The sequence below is a fragment of the Ylistrum balloti genome, unplaced genomic scaffold (genome assembly GCF_031769215.1).
Source record: "Ylistrum balloti isolate Yb309-2 unplaced genomic scaffold, AGI_CSIRO_Ybal_v1 Utg370530, whole genome shotgun sequence".
In the NCBI taxonomy this organism is placed as follows: domain Eukaryota; kingdom Metazoa; phylum Mollusca; class Bivalvia; order Pectinida; family Pectinidae; genus Ylistrum; species Ylistrum balloti.
The window spans coordinates 275,720-285,298 of NW_026782338.1; the positions used below are offsets into that span (position 1 = coordinate 275,720).

The following is a 9,579-nucleotide window of genomic DNA, read 5'->3' on the forward strand; positions in this document are numbered from 1 at the left end:
AACAGTTCGGAATTTGACAATTCCACTTACGAGGTCATTCCGAAAAACACTCTCGTGAGATCTCGCGTACGCGGAAAGTTTGAATCGCCACAACAAGCTAAACAGTCAGCAAATATAAGGAAGCGTCTGGAGAAAACAAAGGTTGCCACATCATTTGATTCTTTAACATACATATCATTTTAGGTTATGTTATGTTTCCGATAATTTGCGTTGCCGCATATTTTGACGATTGGCTTGGATTTAAACAAATCGAAACCTAGTTGTTGTTAGTGTTCAGTCTATCAGACCCTATGTGGACAACAGGTCCATCTTTTGAGGGATTTAAGTCTGAACACAGGAATCGGAGGTTTTACGAGTAAATCTATATTTCACGTTTAGAACGTCTGCTATATGTTATATATTTATGATCGATTTTACTTAAGTGGTACAAGAACTTTATTTCCCGTTTAGAACGTCTGCTATATGTTATATATTTATGATCGATTTTACTTAAGTGGTACAAGAACTTTATTTCCCGTTTAGAAGGTCTGATTTATGCCGGGAAGTTCTTATATCTTCTGTATTGCATGATTAAAATAATAATAGTTACAACAACATTTCTCTATCTCTATTTTAAAGAAAGTTTACACAAGTTGTTGGTATTTATTTCTTGATGAGGTTTCTGGTTTTCATTCTGAGGGGAAATTAAAACTAGGAGAATCCTACCTTTAGGTTTTTTGGGGTAGTAGTTCACATATTGCCTTGTCCTTAATGGTCAATCATCACGTTGATTATAATGAAAAGTATGAATTGAAGGTCTGTCTAGAAGAACCAGGATTTAAGAAGCTTTATTATGTATTGTGTGCATAATAACATTAAGCTGTAGTGCTATTTTGTGTAACAAACATATCTTTTATCAAACCTGAATGAATGCATCGAAAAAAATGCATTTGATTAGTATCCAACACATGACCTATAGTATAATTTTCATCTTTATTATCTAAAAAAAATTATATCGCAGACACTACATCTTGAATAACTAATATTAAAAAAAAAGAGAATTAAAGGACGGGTGTAAGAATTACTTACAAATTATCTGTTAAATTTGAAATAATTTATTCATAAATACATGTGTAACTCCTTGATTAAGTAAAATACATCTTCACGCCATGGCGGGAAGTTGTCAAAATTACCAGAACAGGTTTTAGTAGTTGATGGATCTTATACTGGGTTAACAATGCTGAGTAAGCTTTGGGACAATTTCATTAAAATGAATTAAGCGTGATTAACTGATTCTTATTGATGTAATTAAAAATGCATTACTCTTATTCAATATAACTGTGAATGATTGCTGCTTCAATTTTCACCTATTCCAAGATGTAGACTGTCCAGTAAATATCTATAGGCAAGGAAAAATGGTGATCAAATTATTTCCTTATTTTTTCTTATTCACAGATCACTAACATATATAAATCTTATATTTTACAAAAGTATGATAGTATACGTTGTGACCAGTATCTGGAACAGTTGTAAAAATATTCTCATACTTTATATTACTACCTTCGGATAATGTGTTTATTTCCTGTCTTTGTCCCTGATGACACTGATATGACGTCTTGATCTGGTTGAGTTATCTTCTCATTATTTGGATATCTATTTAATACAAAACTACCAAAACAAACAAAACCCTACCATAAAAGAAGTTTTTCTAAGTTCACCAAAGGGATAAAAAATCAGAATGAAATAGAAGGAAATCAAGGTATAGTTGTTTGTTATTTTAGTTGAACAAGTACAGAAACTGTTTTCAATGCTTATAAGGCACCATAATGAGTTATACAATACCTGAGACTATTATGGAATGTGGTATATCAGGGCTCTTGATCTGCCAGATTTGGGCGCCTTTTTTCCCAATTTAGACCCCAAGATTTCACAATTCTAAGGAAAACGCCGCTATTTTTCCCAATTCTAGGGGTCCCGGGCCCCAGTCCCAAAATGGGGTGTGAGAGCCCTGTATATATAGAACACTAATTATTTTTCAGGGAATTTTGTTTTACAGTATGTATACTGTTGTAATTTGAAAATTATTTATATAATTTAATGAAACCTTTAAAGTGTTAAGATTAGTCTTGTGCATGTATCACTTGTTGATAAAACCAAGTACATGTATGTCAGTTTAGAATCCCGTAATCAAAAGTTTGATATTTTTGTGCTTAATTTTTGCAGATGACGGAGATCAAGTCAGACTATCGTGTGGAGAATTTTGATGAATATGATGAGCCATGCCAGATGACCACAGCATACTGTAGTCAGTTATCCCTTGACCAGTATGAGGAACAAATGGCAAACACAACAGAACAAGCCGTACTGGTAAGAGTTAACAGGGACAATCAGTTAATGCATCAGGGCTCTCGATCTGCCAGATTTGGGGCCGATTCCCAATGCAAAATAGTATCTTTTTTCCGAATTTAGACCCCAAGTTTTCCCAATTCCAAGGAAAACACCATTATTTTTCCAAATTCTAAGGGCCCCGGGCCCCAGTCCCAAAATGGGGTGTGAGAGCCCTGTGCATATCCATGCTTTAAGATTGTTAGTATTGAAGTATATTCTAGATTTTGATTTCTGATTATTGAGTTGAAATGAATGTTTGTCCAAATTTTGATTTTGGAACACAGGATTTATGTCACAGATGTAATTACAAAATTGGTTACAATATCTTAAAAAACGTCAACCATTCAAATGATGATATATCTTGAGAACTGAAATATTTGATTAAAAGTAATTTGGCTGATAGTTAAAAATAATATTACTATGTATTTTGATAGAAGAGTGTTCACAAACGATTGTTTCCTAATCTTGCCAGTTTTTCATTCTAACACACTCATAAAACTTTTGCTTAGAATGTTTTAGTAAATAAATGATTGATTCAAAGTTTTGAAATTATAATTCAGAAAAAAGAATGTTCTTAAAAATCTTGTACATTTTTGACACATTGCAGAATCAAGGATTATTTCTGCAACAAGAATTATGAATAAATTCATCCAAAAATACTGGTACCTAAAATCAATAAAGAAAAGATAATGTAAACATGAAGACAAAGATTTAAGCACAACGATACTGGAATTCATGTGAATTAAACTGAAAAGAATTTACAATTAGAACGAAAAAAAACTTTCTTTATTCTTTTGAAAGGATCTCCTTTCCTACCTCGACAAGAATCCACAGAAAATTCAGTCCATCCTGACCAAGAGGAAGAAAGATGAATTAGAGAATTTAGGGCTGATGTCTTTTCTAAAGGTATTAATATTCTCACTGTTGTTGATGCCACATATATATGCTGTTTGTGAGTAGTATGAGCACTACAACATATGTGTTTTACATTAGTACTATAAAGCTATCTAGTCTGTTTTACAATAGTTGTTTGATTGTATAAAGTTTGTGTTTAAATACTAAATAACAAATCAACTTTGAGTTGGCTACACTATAATACACGGTCAAATTGTGTAAGAGTCTATGGGCCCCCTCATCGTGATTCAGGACTTTATCATATTAAATATTTATCATATGTATTTATCTCTATTGGTTTAAAGTTATGATTTTTACATCGATAAACAGTTTAAATTAACTGATTAATGATACTTGTTGATTTTTGTATACTTCTCACAGATTTAAGTCCTCCCCATTATATCTTTATTGTTTGATTGACAGATGAAAATGATGTGTTTAATCAATGGGGATAAGAATGGAGGGATCATTATTCCCGAAGAGGAATGTCAGGCAAAGCTAGAAAACCTTAAGTGTGAGATGACTAAAGTATTGGATTACTCCATAAGTAAGTGATGGTCAGTTCTTATGACCACAAGTAATCAAATCAGAGCAAGGTGACCTTGACTTATATCTAATGATCAAATATATCGAAGGTAGAAGTATCAAAATAACATGTTGATGTGTATTTCTGGCTGGCAGAAAATTTTCGAAAAGTTTGATGAAATAGTCAATAGACATTGATATACCAAAGAACTCCAGCAGTGTATCTTTATAAGGGACATATGTAATGTTACTCATGCTAGTCTGGCCCAGCAGTGATCACTCTAGCACTGTCATATCTTCAGTGATTACAATAAAAAAATCACCTCTAATAATACCTAAGATGGGTTTGTATTTCAGGGCTTTAACTTCAAGATCAAACTTAATATTGAATGCTATTTAAAGAAATTTTTTAAACAGTAATGGTTACATGTACGTGGGAACAAGAGAATTCATGTGTTACATTTACATTGCAATATTTTACTTATTTACCATAATCAGAGCCTTTTTGAGGACCTTTAAGGACCCATATTTGACCCAACTCCAAACTAAGCTTATTCCATATTTCATCCAGATTTTCCATATTTGCTATTAACTCTTGAATATTTCCTTTGCAATTCACCAATTTTCTCTCCAATATGAGGCAAAAATGCCCCTTCCTAAACTGGAGAAAAAAAAGCCCTGCAAATGCTATGGATCTCATTTTCTTATGTAATTCTTGGATAATTTGATAAAAAATACTATTGTTTTAACATTTCTTAGAAATAGATTAAAATACGTACTTGAATAAACTCAATGTCATTTCTGTATAGATTATTTTATTTTTATCAGAAGTAATTTTTGTTAAGAGTTGTTGTCCTTTTCTGTTATTCCACCATTTTTGTTTCCATTCACTTGTTACTTGATACAGATATAGAAATTAAGTATATAGTTGTATAATGATGCATGTCAGGTATTAATTTGGTGATGGTCATGATAAATTTTTCAGAGGTATTGTAATTAAATAATTTTAATTAAAATTTTCATAGAAATGTTAAGATCAAAATTGGATGGCCTTGCCTAACTTCAATGAGAGTTTATAAAACCTATTAACAGGCTCTGTAACACAAAAATTTGCAAGCTTCTCCTAGGTAGCCAATGGCGGCTTTCATGTCACTATGTTACATCTAATGTAACTCTTTTTTACGGTAACATCAAGTTTAAATTGAATTTTCCAGAGTCAAAAGGTCGAAGATGTTCCAGTCGTCTAGCTGCCAAAAGGCAAAAGATGTCGACATCCATTGACAAAGAAAACAATGAATCCCCTGCCCCAGGGAGTCTTGTTCCACCTCCCCCACCACCTCCTCCCCCTGTCATTGCCATAGCGACACCTGGAGGGAGTGATGTAGGGAAAAGAGGCACACCATTGAAGGATCTTAACTTTAAGGTGAGATTTGGAATATTATTTAAATGCGGAGCTGATGAATCTAGAAAAATTTGTTATGTATTTAAGTTGGCTTCAGATTTTCATTTGATGTTAACATGGGAAATTTCAAAGAAATCTAAAAAATGGATTCCTTTCATATGAAACTTTGTGCTGGTAGTTTTTTCTCTTTAACTTATCACCGTATGTGATTTAGTTTGAATTATATTTTATCAAAATTCAGAGATGTTGTCAGAATTTTATCATGTATCACTTTATCAAATGACTGGTCGTTGCGTCATTTCATATGGCCCTGTCATGAAGAACATATCGAGTAATAACAATATTGTGATAATAAGCCGTCTTCATGTGTCACATAGCTGCCTCAGTACTTAATGATGAAATGTCCATGTCAAAATAAATGTCAAAAAGGGAAATCAATTTCATTATTTTTCACTTATTTTTCAGAAATACAGGCTGTATGATAAATAGAATCTTACATTTGTTCTGATGTGATATAGAATTAATTACACTCATTAAATTGTTGGATAAGTCCTTCGCCTGAAGGTTAATGACATATAAATTATTTAACTTGTTTGATAAAATTCATGTTAAATTGGCACTCATTTAAGATCCTGGTTTTTTAACAAGTGTGCTAGATTTTTTCTGTCACATCCAGCTTGTCTGGAACCTTTCTGCATCATATGGTGCAAAATTATTAAATGACAAGGGAGATAAATCTGCAGCATTTAAACCAGATGTCAATAAAATTAGTTCATATGGCTATGATACAATATTAGTACTATGGTACATAAGAAAAAAAAATCTTAAAAGATTGAGAATCATTGACTGATATTTTATAACATCTCATTATCATCTTCACCATAAACAAGACTTTATAATAGAAAATCATCTCTTAACTGATCAATCACATGGTTTAAATAAGAACTTTTAAATGTTATAACTTATATCGTCATGAATGGTATTTCCTAGGTCATTGATAGCAGTAATATCAATAAATCACAAAGCTATTAGTTGGATAGTTGGTGCAGTGGGAGGACTCTCACCTTTCATTAAGGTGTCTTGAGTTTGATTCCTAGAGTGGATGTAAAAAGGTATGAAGGTTACCTGACCCCCTAGTTTTCCCTTGGTACTCTGATTCCCTCCCACAAAAGAAACCCTAGGATGTGTCTATCTGAGCCAACAAGAGTGATTTATTCAAACTTATAACTTGTTTCCATCTTGTTGTAACATTTATGTTAAAATTGTTGTGAATGTAGGTATCAACCTGACAGCTATTGATAAAATGGTTCCTGTCAACTCAAGAGAGACAGTACATCATAGCACTCACTGATGTGTTTTCACTCTGGTGTAGTTTGTACACTAGGCCTGTCGTTGTAGACTTGTGCTATATATCATATGTTTTCATTGTGAATGATCACAATATTATCACTATTAAGGCTGCTGTACATGTAGTCTGATGATCTCCTTTGTAACCATGAAAGCTAAATGTCTTGTTTCTTGTCTAGTGCAATGTATCTGTATAATAAGGTTGGTCAAATCACTTTGACAAACAAAATTTATTGACAATCATTTTGATGTCATTGAGACTGATATATATATATTTAAATCAATTTCCTTTTTTTAGATGGATACTCCCAAAAGTCTGATGAAAGTGAAAAGGAAACATGAAAGAACAGGGTTGGTATTCAATCAATGCTGATTACTTTTCTATAGGGATATATGGATGGCAGAACCAAAAACAACTTGCTTAAATTTGTAATTGTGAAAAGAATAAAAATTAAAATTCAGTGCGGTACTGAACCTTCTGTCACAACCGGATGAGGAATGTGTGACACTGTTGTCAGTGCAATACTGAATCATCTGTCACAACCAGGTGAGGAATGTGTCACTGTAGTCAGTTTTATGCTCAACACTCTATTACAACCAGGTCAGGGGTGTGTGACACTGCATTAAAATGACCCTTGCTGTTCCCAAGACAGTAAATTCAACAAAAACAGGCATATTTAAAAAAAAAAAAAAAAATACTATAAAAAATCCAACTAATAATTCTATGTAACTAGTTAATGTCTGCAAGACATGCATGACTGTTTCTAAGTACAAATTATTTGATACAAAATTTCATGAAATGTAGAGGCAGCTTTTACTGCAAAACTTTTCATGAACTCATTCAAAGTATTCTTGTACTTCCTTCTTAAGCAAACTCCAAGAAGAAATTGTGGACCCCTAGTTTTGGAGTGGGGTATAATGATTCTTTGTTTCCCCATATCGGTTATATATTTTTGTCTTGTGATCTTTCAGGTCAGATTTTTCGGTATCCTCCATGACTACCATCGGCTCATTTGGCAGTCTTCAGCAGGAACTCCTCAGCTCCAATCCAATGAGACGTCTCCGAACCACAAAACATCAAAGGTAGAAAATCTCGCTTATACCAGATACTGTTCAATGCAATAACTTAAAAAACCTCTTTCCTTAAATCTGTTAAAAAGTTTAATGAAATAAATGAAGTGGATTTTTTGTTTAGAAACCTTTGTAACACCATTGAAGTTCTTACTTGATTAGCTCAAAATCATATTATTAGTTACTTCAATGTCAGAAATTCTAATTTAGCTTTATTGTTGTCTTTGAATGACAGATCCCCAGGAGGTACGCCATTGCGTAATGCACGTTTCCCATGTGACAGCCCGGCTAACTTGTCTACCTCTGAGCCACTGTACCGTGCATTTGTTAACAGCATGCAGCACAAATTCCGCAACGTCAGATCTCCAAGTCCTGCTGGTCCGCACAGCAACTTCTCCAGCCCCGGTGATGCTTTAAGTCCAGGAGGTTTCACACCTTAGTTACAAAGAAATATTTCCTGAAACCTCGTCTTACCCATTCAAGTAGGATCTTTTCTTGTTTTGAGGGAAGTTTTATGAAATCTTGAGTTTCCAGGACTCTCATATTGATGGACAACAAAGAAAATGGAACTCTCTAATAATCTAAGAACTGGGACACCAGGTTTTGGAAATAGAACCATAATAATAATTGTAATGATCGGATAGTTAGAAGTCACAGTGGTAACACACTTGCCTTTCACCTAGATGTCAAGGGTTTGATTTCCTGTACAGACTTAAAAAGATAAGGGATCACTTCCTCAACCCTGTTGGTTTATCCATGTACTTTGGTTTCCTCCATAGTAAGACCTCTCCACCTGGGCCAACAAGATTGATAAGAAGTGTCTCTTGGTATCTTTGTTGACCATCCTTGTAAAAAAAGAAAGTTTGAAGTTTAAATAAGTTATTTTTCTGGGATCTTTTTGACTATAGTATTTCAATTTCAAAGTGTTTTAAAAGTTTGGTTTAAACAATATTTTATTTTCAGATTTTCATTTACAACATACACATACACAAATTATAAAATTGAAAATGGATCACGCAACAAGTTTATAAATCTTATATTAAGCCATCTCCAAAACGTTTGGAGAAGGTAGGGAAAATCTATGAAGCAAATACTTAACTAAATCTACCAAGTCGTCTTAAATAGCATAGAAGTTTCCATAAGTTACCGGTTCATAGGAACAGTTTCATGTTTTACACACGTTTCCTTTGTCCTGTATTATTAAGTTCATAGGTATATAAGTAAATATGCCGTTTCATAGTTAATACAAATTTTGAATTGAATCCAATTTGTTTGTGACATTATTTGATCTGTTGTGTTCGATGTTAAACATTTTTTTTGTGTTAGTTTCTAGAGAGACTAAGAAAATTTTGTTGAATTTGAAAATTCGTCATTTCTTGAACTGCTGTTCAAAGGCTCTATATATCAATTGAACTGTTCTCCATTGAATGAAGAGAAATTCAGTTCTAATCACACGGTACCAGTGAACAACTGGAGGTACTTTGTAAATTCTAAAACTGAGCCAACTTTTTTTGTGCAGCTGTTTATGTCGACATTTGAAATTTAACATAAAAATCCATTTAGTGAGTAAAATATATTGTGAAATACTTAATATAAATCGTGAAATAGTTCATAGAATAATGGACTAAAGTAGAACAAATGTGAATTTTAACCTTTACAGTAATTTTTTATTCATTGATGAAAACATGATGAAGGGAATAAAGTTGCTAGAAAAAAAAGTTATAGATATCAGGAGTTTTTTGTGTTAGGTAAGATATATTTAAAAACACAGGATTTTGTTGTTAGGTAAGATATATTCCAAAACACAGGAGTTTGTTGTGTCAGGTAAGATATATTCCAAATTACAGGAGTTTGTTGTGTTAGGTAAGATATATTCCAAAACACAGGATTTTGTTGTGTTAGGTAAGATATATTCCAAAACACAGGATTTTGTTGTTAGGTAAGATATATTCCAAAACACAGGATTTTGTTGT

General features: G+C 32.8%; 1 pseudogene; it reads left to right on the forward strand.

Annotated features, from left to right (window-relative positions):
• The first annotated feature begins 103 nt into the window (after window positions 1-103).
• Window positions 104-8,015, forward strand: LOC132555941 (uncharacterized; annotated as a pseudogene).
• The last annotated feature ends 1,564 nt before the right edge of the window (window positions 8,016-9,579 follow it).